This window comes from Schistocerca piceifrons, unplaced genomic scaffold, assembly GCF_021461385.2.
Source record: "Schistocerca piceifrons isolate TAMUIC-IGC-003096 unplaced genomic scaffold, iqSchPice1.1 HiC_scaffold_537, whole genome shotgun sequence".
NCBI lineage: Eukaryota > Metazoa > Arthropoda > Insecta > Orthoptera > Acrididae > Schistocerca > Schistocerca piceifrons.
Window position 1 is genome coordinate 161,262 of NW_025728774.1, and position 12,300 is coordinate 173,561.

General features: G+C 49.5%; 6 non-coding genes across 6 annotated transcripts; 2 read left to right on the forward strand and 4 right to left on the reverse strand.

Moving 5' to 3' along the window:
• Positions 1–1,098: 1,098 nt before the first annotated feature.
• Trnap-cgg lies at positions 1,099–1,170 on the reverse strand. The gene has a single exon. It is a non-coding gene; the product is annotated as a tRNA-Pro (tRNA).
• Positions 1,171–1,405: 235 nt separating this feature from the next.
• Trnav-uac lies at positions 1,406–1,478 on the forward strand. Its single transcript has one exon. It is a non-coding gene; the product is annotated as a tRNA-Val (tRNA).
• A 601-nt stretch (positions 1,479–2,079) lies between these two features.
• On the reverse strand, positions 2,080–2,151 carry Trnap-ugg. The gene has a single exon. It is a non-coding gene; the product is annotated as a tRNA-Pro (tRNA).
• An 8,785-nt stretch (positions 2,152–10,936) lies between these two features.
• On the reverse strand, positions 10,937–11,008 carry Trnap-cgg. Its single transcript has one exon. It is a non-coding gene; the product is annotated as a tRNA-Pro (tRNA).
• Positions 11,009–11,243: 235 nt separating this feature from the next.
• On the forward strand, positions 11,244–11,316 carry Trnav-uac. Its single transcript has one exon. It is a non-coding gene; the product is annotated as a tRNA-Val (tRNA).
• A 601-nt stretch (positions 11,317–11,917) lies between these two features.
• Positions 11,918–11,989, reverse strand: Trnap-ugg. The gene has a single exon. It is a non-coding gene; the product is annotated as a tRNA-Pro (tRNA).
• Positions 11,990–12,300: the final 311 nt, after the last annotated feature.

The following is a 12,300-nucleotide window of genomic DNA, read 5'->3' on the forward strand; positions in this document are numbered from 1 at the left end:
GTCAGACACAAAAAAAAAAAAATCGGAGCTGCGTGTAGCTCATGTCATTCTGCTTTCAAACGTGAATCTCCGGCTGGGAGTAGTGGCGTACTTCTGTAATCCAAGCTTCTGGGAGGCCGTTGTGTGGGAGAGATCTGGAAACAACTACAGATTCGGCCGTTCCACGAGCTCAGGAACGGCCGCGATGCCTTCATCGAGCTCTGCAGATCGACGGACGACAGTGTGGAAATTTCGGCAAGCGGTGGCTAGGGGTTAAGAGAAGCCAAACGCACTAAACACAAGAAAGTCGGGAAACCGAAGCACACAACTCATAACGAAAAGATTGCGGAATGCAGTGCGAAAGCAAAAGTTCGAGAAGACCAACTCTGAAGCCATCGGCGCGCTAGGAATTATTCCGCACAAGAGGCGATCATGTAGGAAGAGCGAGATGACGCTGTCGCTCGACCACACAATAAAATTTTGCTTAATCCAAATTTGCAATACCGGTTCGACACTAGAATGCTGCGCCTTGGTTCTTCCAAAAGCGGTAGTAATAAGCACGTAGACTGCAGTGTCATTTAGGGTAGTGAGTCAGACATGGAGAGGATATAAGGCGGGTGGAATATGCAACGACAGGGGGCATTGCAGGGCGGCCGCCGGCTCCTTGCGCTGTGGCGCGCCGGTGCCGGCGGCGGCCTGGCTGGGCTGCTGGTGCCTCCATGTAGAGCTGCCGCCGAGCCCAGGCACCGTGCCGCTAACGAAGCGATTGCCTTTAGTGACATCTTTTGCAATAACGACTGCGCGAATCGACGGTATCTCGTAAGGACAGAAGGAGCAGCAGCTGCCGCCGAGCCCAGGCGCCGTGCCTAACACGCAGAAGGTCCCCGGTTGGATTGCGGGCGGAAAGCCGTTTTCGTCGCACTCAGCAAGACACTTGCTACGATCTCTACTGTGACCATTTAAATCAAACGTTCCATCAGCAGGGTGCACATGGCTCAAATGAAACATGAAACGGTTTCAGAACTGGTTGTCGGATTTTAGCGCTGACTTGGAGGCCTGGAAATGCGCGAAACAGCCGCCGCCATGCGATTTGTTGCCACACCGTTGTACAAAACGCAAGGGCTCGTCCGGGATTTGAACCCGGGACCTCCTGCACCCGAAGCAGGAATCATACCCCTAGACCAACGAGCCTATTCGTTCCGAAAACGCACTGCATGTGAATGACGCCACCTTTGATGGTCTCACCATGTAGGGCTGCAGCTCAGCCAGCGTTCTCCCTGTCTGTCGCGGTTGGATTGTTTTTATCGACGTCTTTTACTATAGGAACTTCACGAATCGGAGGGAGCTCGTAGCCGATGCCCTTGCTAACACAGAAGACAAACTGTTGCTATTACGAGTCTCCGGGTGGTAGATGAAAGCGACCGTCGTTTCCGTGGTGTAGCGGTTATCACGTCTGCTTTACACGCAGAAGGTCCCCGGTTCGATCCCGGGCGGGAACACAACAATTTTAATCTATATTTCGGATTTCATTTCCGAGATGACCTCACGTCCGCGTATGCAGAGACAAGCAATGTCGTATGCTAGACGGATAGGGCGTCATTTTACTGTCAAATACTGTTGCTCTCTTATTGCACCGGTATTTGGTAACTGAGAACGCCCCTAGCTCCATTATGGCTGGCAAAATTTATAATCCGGTTCTTCTGGGCTACTTCAAGTGCGCTTGCTACTGGCTTTCCTGAGCTCACCCTACTCGCCTTGTCACAGCTCTGTCAAAGTGTGATGCTAACTAATAATGAGAAACTCTTAGCCACGCTCAATCTTACATGCCACCCCTTGGTTGTTGCCGTCGCTAGTAAGATGAGGGTAGACTGTCGCACAATTAAGCTGAATCTCCACTCACGGTGCACATATTCCGCAAAGACAACCTTGTTTTCCGTTGCATGCAAAATTACCGTCTGCGTTTCTATCGAATTCCACCTACGTACTTTACTGGTGCCGCATTCTTGTTATATCCACGTGCTATAACAGGCGTCTACTCTTCATTGAGGAGCTGCAACCGGGACTGAGTTCCACCTACTCTTCAGCACGGTCAAAATGGCAGGGCTCGTCCGGGATTTGAACCCGGGACCTCCTGCACCCAAAGCAGGAATCATACCCCTAGACCAACGAGCCACCTGTCTGGAGCAGTCAAGTTAATCCCAAGTAGTGGACCTCACAGGGAACACAAACTTTCACGTGAATTCGCAAGATAAACGCTTTCTGCAGGCAGCACTCACCACTGATGAGAACAATATTAAAGGCAACGAACAGCAAGCGAAATAACTTCATCGAGCACTGCTTATGATCAGCCGGCAGTGCCTCAGTTTCGGTATGTGGTTTCTCAGGGTTAAGAGAAGGCGAATGCACTAAACAAAAGAACATCGGGAAACCAAGCACCAACTCATTACGAAAAGATTGCACGATATACTGCAAGCAAAATTTCCAGAAGACGGATACTGAAGACGCCGCAGACAACAGAATTATTCTATGCAGTAACGAATATCTAGGAAGCGTGAATTGCATGTGCTGCTCCACCGCACAACTTCTTATGATACTGTTTTACTTATTCTAAATTTTCATTACCTCATCGTCTCTAGAATACTGTGTGGTTATCACCTGGTTTCCAACAGCGATAGTAGTAAGTAAATCGACTAAAAAGTCTTTCAAAGTAGGTCAGACACAAAAAAAAAAAAATCGGAGCTGCGTGTAGCTCATGTCATTCTGCTTTCAAACGTGAATCTCCGGCTGGGAGTAGTGGCGTACTTCTGTAATCCAAGCTTCTGGGAGGCCGTTGTGTGGGAGAGATCTGGAAACAACTACAGATTCGGCCGTTCCACGAGCTCAGGAACGGCCGCGATGCCTTCATCGAGCTCTGCAGATCGACGGACGACAGTGTGGAAATTTCGGCAAGCGGTGGCTAGGGGTTAAGAGAAGCCAAACGCACTAAACACAAGAAAGTCGGGAAACCGAAGCACACAACTCATAACGAAAAGATTGCGGAATGCAGTGCGAAAGCAAAAGTTCGAGAAGACCAACTCTGAAGCCATCGGCGCGCTAGGAATTATTCCGCACAAGAGGCGATCATGTAGGAAGAGCGAGATGACGCTGTCGCTCGACCACACAATAAAATTTTGCTTAATCCAAATTTGCAATACCGGTTCGACACTAGAATGCTGCGCCTTGGTTCTTCCAAAAGCGGTAGTAATAAGCACGTAGGCTGCAGTGTCATTTAGGGTAGTGAGTCAGACATGGAGAGGATATAAGGCGGGTGGAATATGCAACGACAGGGGGCATTGCAGGGCGGCCGCCGGCTCCTTGCGCTGTGGCGCGCCGGTGCCGGCGGCGGCCTGGCTGGGCTGCTGGTGCCTCCATGTAGAGCTGCCGCCGAGCCCAGGCACCGTGCCGCTAACGAAGCGATTGCCTTTAGTGACATCTTTTGCAATAACGACTGCGCGAATCGACGGTATCTCGTAAGGACAGAAAGAGCAGCAGCTGCCGCCGAGCCCAGGCGCCGTGCCTAACACGCAGAAGGTCCCCGGTTGGATTGCGGGCGGAAAGCCGTTTTCGTCGCACTCAGCAAGACACTTGCTACGATCTCTACTGTGACCATTTAAATCAAACGTTCCATCAGCAGGGTGCACATGGCTCAAATGAAACATGAAACGGTTTCAGAACTGGTTGTCGGATTTTAGCGCTGACTTGGAGGCCTGGAAATGCGCGAAACAGCCGCCGCCATGCGATTTGTTGCCACACCGTTGTACAAAACGCAAGGGCTCGTCCGGGATTTGAACCCGGGACCTCCTGCACCCGAAGCAGGAATCATACCCCTTTTTTTTTTTTTTTTTTTTTTTTTTTTTTTTTTTTTTTTTTTTTTTTTTTACCTCAATTTTGATATACTGGGAGTGCATAATAAAATCATATTTTTTTTTTATTGTGTAAAGTTAGAGGTGACAGTGAGATTCAGGCCTGCGGAAGCAAAGTGGGCAGGGGTCGAAGCCCGAGGCCTGGCCACGATGACTCCACCGTCCTGTTTCCGAAAGGCACCTGTACAAGGGCGTAGTATTATCCCCTACTGTCTCGGTTCGTGGTCGCTCGTTTGTTTTTCTTGAGCGCCCTAAAGGTCCACGAAAACTTCAGTCCTGGATGTAGAGAAGAAACATACACCAAGGCGGTAAATCCCGAAACAGTATAAAAGAAAATGGCTCACACAGGTGTCCTTAGCCAACACCCTCTCTTTCAAATGTCAGGCTAAGCATATTTGCAAAATCATCACGGAGGCCTGGCAATCGCAAGCGCTGCCAGTAAGCAGTAAGCATGTACTGCCGAAACGCTAGGTGTCCATCGTCTTCATGACAACTGATGACAAAATGTACGAAATGTCCAATCAACCACATGACTGTATGGAGCTTCGTTCGCGGAAAAAAGGAGGAATCGGGCCGGACGATGATGTCAATAGTATAAGCGGCTTCAGCAGACCTAGTGACAAAAGCAAGTTGTTTCCTGAGCCAACGCCAATTGGCAAGGTGCCCACAGCAGGTGAATCGATGTTCAAGGGTATCCAGGAGACCACACCGAGTACAGGTGTCCGTGTCAGAAAGACCAATACGGTGCAGTCGTACATTGGTGGGAACCAAATTATTTATTACCCTATACCACGTGGACGCCACGGCCATAGAGTGTATCGGCAGACTAACATTCTTCCAGACGTTCCTCCAGGACACAGATGGAGACGCCAGTTCTATTGGATTGGGACCGGCCAGCCCCTCCCAGCGGGCAATCAAGCCCTTGGTCGTTGGCACCGGTCGCCGCAAGAAGACGTCACCGAGGTAACTCACCGCAATGTAAAATTCCCGAATGTGTTTCAACTTAAAATTTAGGCGTCCGACATCGACAGGTGGAGCAAGGCTCGCCGGACGCACAACAGTAAAAAGCCTGGATGTAATTGAAGTCTCTTCTTGCGTAACAATTAGAGTCGTTCGGCGGACGTACAAAGCAGACGCCTTGCGAGTAATGTCAGAGAGGCCCAAGCCTCCGGAGATACGCGGTTTCGTCATAACCTCGTAACGTAACTTGAATAGATGGCCCTTCCATATAAACCTGCTAGACAATTGGCGCAACCTTTTCGCCACCATCATGGGAAGTGGGAACAGCTGAGCAACATAATAAGCTTTACATAGAACGTAGGTGTCTAAAATTCTGACTTTTTGCAAAATGGTAGCAGAGCGCTGCTCATGGACCATCAGAGCCCCCTGTATCTTCTCGGTGACAGATTTCCAATTGAGAGCCGCCATTTTTAGAGGACACCGATCAATGATAATCCCCAAGGACGTATGGCGATCGACAAAAGTGGCCCAAGGGACATCAGCATCGCGAAATCCTCGAATATCAAGGAACTTACATTTACCCTGATTGAGACGCGCTCCAGAGACACGACAGTATGCATCAACTGCCCCTTTCAACAACCGGATATCATCACGTTGACGGAGGAGAACAACGACATCATCCGCATATGCCTTAACAGAGAGCTTCCCACCAGAGAGGGACATACCCTGAAGCTTGAGAGCAATAGTCCGAAGCAGCGGTTCCAGGGACAATACGAATAAAGACATAGAGAGCGGACTACCCTGAGGCACTCCGCGGCGGATAGCAATGGGCGGCGTCAGCTGCCCATTGACTGACACCCGAGCTGTTATTCCCCTATACAAATTGCCAAGAACACCACGTGATGAAGCGTTAAAACCTATTGTACCTAAAACATGATCTAAAAACACATGACTGACGTGATCAAAAGCCTTGTAAAAATCAAGGAAGGCAAAGGCACAATGTACGTTTGTAACCGCCGCAACCGAGACAACATCCCGATATTCGGCTACTGGTGTCAGAATAGATCTATCATGAAAACAACATTGATGTGCACCAATCACACCCCGAAGCAGAGAAGACAACCGGCTATTGAGCGCTCTAGCAGCTGTCTTGTAGTCAAAGTTCAGCAATGTGAGCGGACGAAGATTGGCAGCAGATAAACGACCAGAGGACTTCGGAATTAAAACAATTTTCCCTACTTTAAAATCGGCAGGCACATCCACCCCCCTGACAATCTCATTTAAAATCTGCGTAAAAATGCCACCCAAAAGAGGCCAAAAACGGAGATAAAATTCTTTAGGCAGGCCGTCTGGACCCGGCGATTTACTGGACGGAGAGCGAGCAATAAAATCGAAAACATCATCTACCTGGAACTCCCGGAGAAATTCGCCGTTCGCGTCAGGCGCGATCGTCGCAGTTAGATCCCCAAGGACATCATCCGAAAGAGACTCACCAGAATCATCGGCAGAATATAGACTAGTATAATACTGATGAAGAGCACGAACCATTTCCTCCTGTGCAATAAGCTGTCGTCCATCATCCACCGTAAGAGAAGAGATGAAGGAGCGACGACGACGAGTCTGATGCCGTAGCAGGTGGTACAAGGATGTCAGCTCACCTTCAACAAGAGAGTGAGGTTTCGACTTAACTCGCAGACCATCCATCTGTCGTCGTTTAAGGCTCAAGAGCTTGGCTTTAATACGACGAACATCATGGATCCGCAGAGGAGAGGTACCCGCCGCGTCATATAGTTCACGCAGGACAGAGTAGTAATATTCATACGTGTTCTTAAAATCACGCGCCCTTGCAGCACAGTATAAAATCAAAGTCTGACGAATCTTGGGCTTGGCAAACGCAGTCCACCAAACCAGCAAGGAGGGGTATCGCGGGACAGAGCGAAGACATCGCTCCCACACGCCACTTATAACATCATCCATAGCACTGTCGGCAAGGTGGGAAACATTTAACATCCACTGGGAACGATAAAGTTTTGCAGGTTGGTGACTAAGATTTACAGTTGCAGTAAAAGCACAATGGTCAGAAAAACTAGTAGGAATAACATCGACAGAAAGAATTTTATCACATAAAAAATCAGATAAATAGAATCTGTCGAGTCTACTGCATGAGGACCCGGTAAAAAACGTATATTTCACCAGGGTTGGATATTTGTGTTCCCAAACATCACGCAGATGCATCGTACGAACTAAGTCATGTAAATCACGGCAATAATTAAAATTGGGGGACTGGTCTGCAGGGCGTAAAACACAATTAAAATCGCCTCCGAGCAGGAGACTCCGAGGACTCTGGCGCAAAAGATAAATAAGCTCTTCTTTATAAAAGCGCGATCGAGCCACAGTGTGACCCGAACCAGAGGGGGCATACAAAACAACGAGGCGGAGATCAAAAAGACGACAACCAATCCCACGGCCAGAGTCAAGGAATTCAATGTCAGTAATAGGAATGCCCTCTCGAAAGAAAAGAGCAGTTCCTGTTGAATATTCCGGCGCGACATTAAAAGCAGTTTGAAATCCAGGTAGAGAGAGATCAGAAAACAACACTTCCTGCAAAAACACTACGTCCGCACAGGCGTCGTAAATAAACTGCCGCAAAGAGGCAATGCGAACGTCGGACTCAATACGGTTAACATTTAAGGTAAGAAAGGTGTATGCTTGAACCTTAGACAGAAAAGCGAGAAAACAAATCACCTACACCGACGCACCAGCGTCACAGTCCATACCAGGGGTGACGGAGGCATCCGAGGGAGGGGGACTGCTACCCCGTTCCGCGGATCCCTTACGTTTCGGTTTTTTACGAACAGCATTAACGTTCGGCTGAACGCGTAACTTGCGTCGGCTGACGGGCAAGGAAGCTTCAGCCGCCGGTGACGTAGGAGGGTCAAGTTCTGTATCCGACACCACCCGCGCCGGTCCACATGCGGGATCCGGGGTCGCGGCGGAAACATCCGACGAAACGGAATGGTCAACACCTGCACTAGCTTCCGGCAAACATGGACTGCACGGAGGCGAAACGTGAGCAGGAAGGTCCGAGGCCGCAGAGTTGGAAGGAAGCGGAGCAGCTCCGCTGGCAGAGGTATGGGGCAGCGAAGCAGGAAGTTGTCGCGGCTCCACTTGTTGTGACATCGAAGTCGGTTCGGAAGACGGCGCCAACAGGCCCGACCGACGACCCGACTCGAGAGAAGCTGCGTCGGAGGCCGGAGGGGGGCCAGCAGCCGCCACCGGAACCGCTACCTCAGGAGGGCAGGGAGCAGCTACAGTACACAGTGGTTCGGAGGATGCCGGTCGCTCGGACTGGGGCATCTCAGGGAGATCCTCATCCGTACTATTTCCATCGTGTGGGCGACGCCTCTTATTATTCAAAAGTGGCACACCCACCTGAGGGACAGACGGAACAACATCAGATTTAGCACGCAAAGGAGGAAATTCTGTGTCAGGGGTGCGCAAAACCTGTGGCGGGGCGCTACTACCACTGGACTGTGCTACACCAAGAGCAGAACCACCTGCAACGAGGTCAGCGACCGTTAACTTGCGACGCTGTTCGAGAGAATTTTTTAAAACAAAAACCCTCCGCGGACAGTCAGTACGCACGTGACCACTTTCATTGCACAAAAAACAGGTGCCAACCTGACCACTATATGTTACATGGACACGATATCCACCGATCTGCAGGTGAGATGGAATATTCTGCTTAATGTGCATTTCGACTGAACGAATACCACTGTAACATTGCAGGCGATGTTGGCTTGACCAGCGTTCAAGGCGAATGCTCTTTACATCACCATACTTTTGTAGACCCTCCTTAAGATAGACATTATCCACCTCCGGTGGAAGGTTGTAAACACGAACATTGGTATACGTGATGGAAGCATTGGAAAGCAGAACGGTACTTACAGAATCATCCCGATGCCGAAAGAGAACTTGATGACCATATTTAGAAAGAATTTTATCAACCTGAAGTGGGTCCATGAACTTAACAAAGAAAACATACAGTTCGGTATCAAAATAAGCAGTGTGCACCTGATCCGAATGAACACCAAAGGTATCTACCAACCAATCATGAATCTCAAGGGAACTAGGTTGCACATTGCGGGTTGACTTGTCGAAAGTAAAACTAACTGTAGCCTGACGAGGAATAACCTGGGACGACATTTTCAAAATAGGCGGTCGAAACCGCTACACACAACACACTGAAATAAGGACAGAAAGGAACACAAGGTACGAAACAACGACGGAGAAACACTCACAGAAGTTGCAACACAACACGTAAACAACGATAGTCCACTATACGTAACGCTACGGCGGAGCGGAAGACTAGGCACGTCCACACTGCACGGCGTCTAAAGCGGAACTGGACCTCCTGCACCCAAAGCAGGAATCATACCCCTAGACCAACGAGCCACCTGTCTGGAGCAGTCAAGTTAATCCCAAGTAGTGGACCTCACAGGGAACACAAACTTTCACGTGAATTCGCAAGATAAACGCTTTCTGCAGGCAGCACTCACCACTGATGAGAACAATATTAAAGGCTACGAACAGCAAGCGAAATAACTTCATCGAGCACTGCTTATGATCAGCCGGCAGTGCCTCAGTTTCGGTATGTGGTTTCTCAGGGTTAAGAGAAGGCGAATGCACTAAACAAAAGAACATCGGGAAACCAAGCACCAACTCATAACGAAAAGATTGCACGATATACTGCAAGCAAAATTTCCAGAAGACGGATACTGAAGACGCCGCAGACAACAGAATTATTCTATGCAGTAACGATTATCTAGGAAGCGTGAATTGCATGTGCTGCTCCACCGCACAACTTCTTATGATACTGTTTTACTTATTCTAAATTTTCATTACCTCATCGTCTCTAGAATACTGTGTGGTTATCACCTGGTTTCCAACAGCGATAGTAGTAAGTAAATCGACTAAAAAGTCTTTCAAAGTAGGTCAGACACAAAAAAAAAAAAAAAATCGGAGCTGCGTGTAGCTCATGTCATTCTGCTTTCAAACGTGAATCTCCGGCTGGGAGTAGTGGCGTACTTCTGTAATCCAAGCTTCTGGGAGGCCGTTGTGTGGGAGAGATCTGGAAACAACTACAGATTCGGCCGTTCCACGAGCTCAGGAACGGCCGCGATGCCTTCATCGAGCTCTGCAGATCGACGGACGACAGTGTGGAAATTTCGGCAAGCGGTGGCTAGGGGTTAAGAGAAGCCAAACGCACTAAACACAAGAAAGTCGGGAAACCGAAGCACACAACTCATAACGAAAAGATTGCGGAATGCAGTGCGAAAGCAAAAGTTCGAGAAGACCAACTCTGAAGCCATCGGCGCGCTAGGAATTATTCCGCACAAGAGGCGATCATGTAGGAAGAGCGAGATGACGCTGTCGCTCGACCACACAATAAAATTTTGCTTAATCCAAATTTGCAATACCGGTTCGACACTAGAATGCTGCGCCTTGGTTCTTCCAAAAGCGGTAGTAATAAGCACGTAGACTGCAGTGTCATTTAGGGTAGTGAGTCAGACATGGAGAGGATATAAGGCGGGTGGAATATGCAACGACAGGGGGCATTGCAGGGCGGCCGCCGGCTCCTTGCGCTGTGGCGCGCCGGTGCCGGCGGCGGCCTGGCTGGGCTGCTGGTGCCTCCATGTAGAGCTGCCGCCGAGCCCAGGCACCGTGCCGCTAACGAAGCGATTGCCTTTAGTGACATCTTTTGCAATAACGACTGCGCGAATCGACGGTATCTCGTAAGGACAGAAGGAGCAGCAGCTGCCGCCGAGCCCAGGCGCCGTGCCTAACACGCAGAAGGTCCCCGGTTGGATTGCGGGCGGAAAGCCGTTTTCGTCGCACTCAGCAAGACACTTGCTACGATCTCTACTGTGACCATTTAAATCAAACGTTCCATCAGCAGGGTGCACATGGCTCAAATGAAACATGAAACGGTTTCAGAACTGGTTGTCGGATTTTAGCGCTGACTTGGAGGCCTGGAAATGCGCGAAACAGCCGCCGCCATGCGATTTGTTGCCACACCGTTGTACAAAACGCAAGGGCTCGTCCGGGATTTGAACCCGGGACCTCCTGCACCCGAAGCAGGAATCATACCCCTAGACCAACGAGCCTATTCGTTCCGAAAACGCACTGCATGTGAATGACGCCACCTTTGATGGTCTCACCATGTAGGGCTGCAGCTCAGCCAGCGTTCTCCCTGTCTGTCGCGGTTGGATTGTTTTTATCGACGTCTTTTACTATAGGAACTTCACGAATCGGAGGGAGCTCGTAGCCGATGCCCTTGCTAACACAGAAGACAAACTGTTGCTATTACGAGTCTCCGGGTGGTACATGAAAGCGACCGTCGTTTCCGTGGTGTAGCGGTTATCACGTCTGCTTTACACGCAGAAGGTCCCCGGTTCGATCCCGGGCGGGAACACAACAATTTTAATCTATATTTCGGATTTCATTTCCGAGATGACCTCACGTCCGCGTATGCAGAGACAAGCAATGTCGTATGCTAGACGGATAGGGCGTCATTTTACTGTCAAATACTGTTGCTCTCTTATTGCACCGGTATTTGGTAACTGAGAACGCCCCTAGCTCCATTATGGCTGGCAAAATTTATAATCCGGTTCTTCTGGGCTACTTCAAGTGCGCTTGCTACTGGCTTTCCTGAGCTCACCCTACTCGCCTTGTCACAGCTCTGTCAAAGTGTGATGCTAACTAATAATGAGAAACTCTTAGCCACGCTCAATCTTACATGCCACCCCTTGGTTGTTGCCGTCGCTAGTAAGATGAGGGTAGACTGTCGCACAATTAAGCTGAATCTCCACTCACGGTGCACATATTCCGCAAAGACAACCTTGTTTTCCGTTGCATGCAAAATTACCGTCTGCGTTTCTATCGAATTCCACCTACGTACTTTACTGGTGCCGCATTCTTGTTATATCCACGTGCTATAACAGGCGTCTACTCTTCATTGAGGAGCTGCAACCGGGACTGAGTTCCACCTACTCTTCAGCACGGTCAAAATGGCAGGGCTCGTCCGGGATTTGAACCCGGGACCTCCTGCACCCAAAGCAGGAATCATACCCCTAGACCAACGAGCCACCTGTCTGGAGCAGTCAAGTTAATCCCAAGTAGTGGACCTCACAGGGAACACAAACTTTCACGTGAATTCGCAAGATAAACGCTTTCTGCAGGCAGCACTCACCACTGATGAGAACAATATTAAAGGCAACGAACAGCAAGCGAAATAACTTCATCGAGCACTGCTTATGATCAGCCGGCAGTGCCTCAGTTTCGGTATGTGGTTTCTCAGGGTTAAGAGAAGGCGAATGCACTAAACAAAAGAACATCGGGAAACCAAGCACCAACTCATTACGAAAAGATTGCACGATATACTGCAAGCAAAATTTCC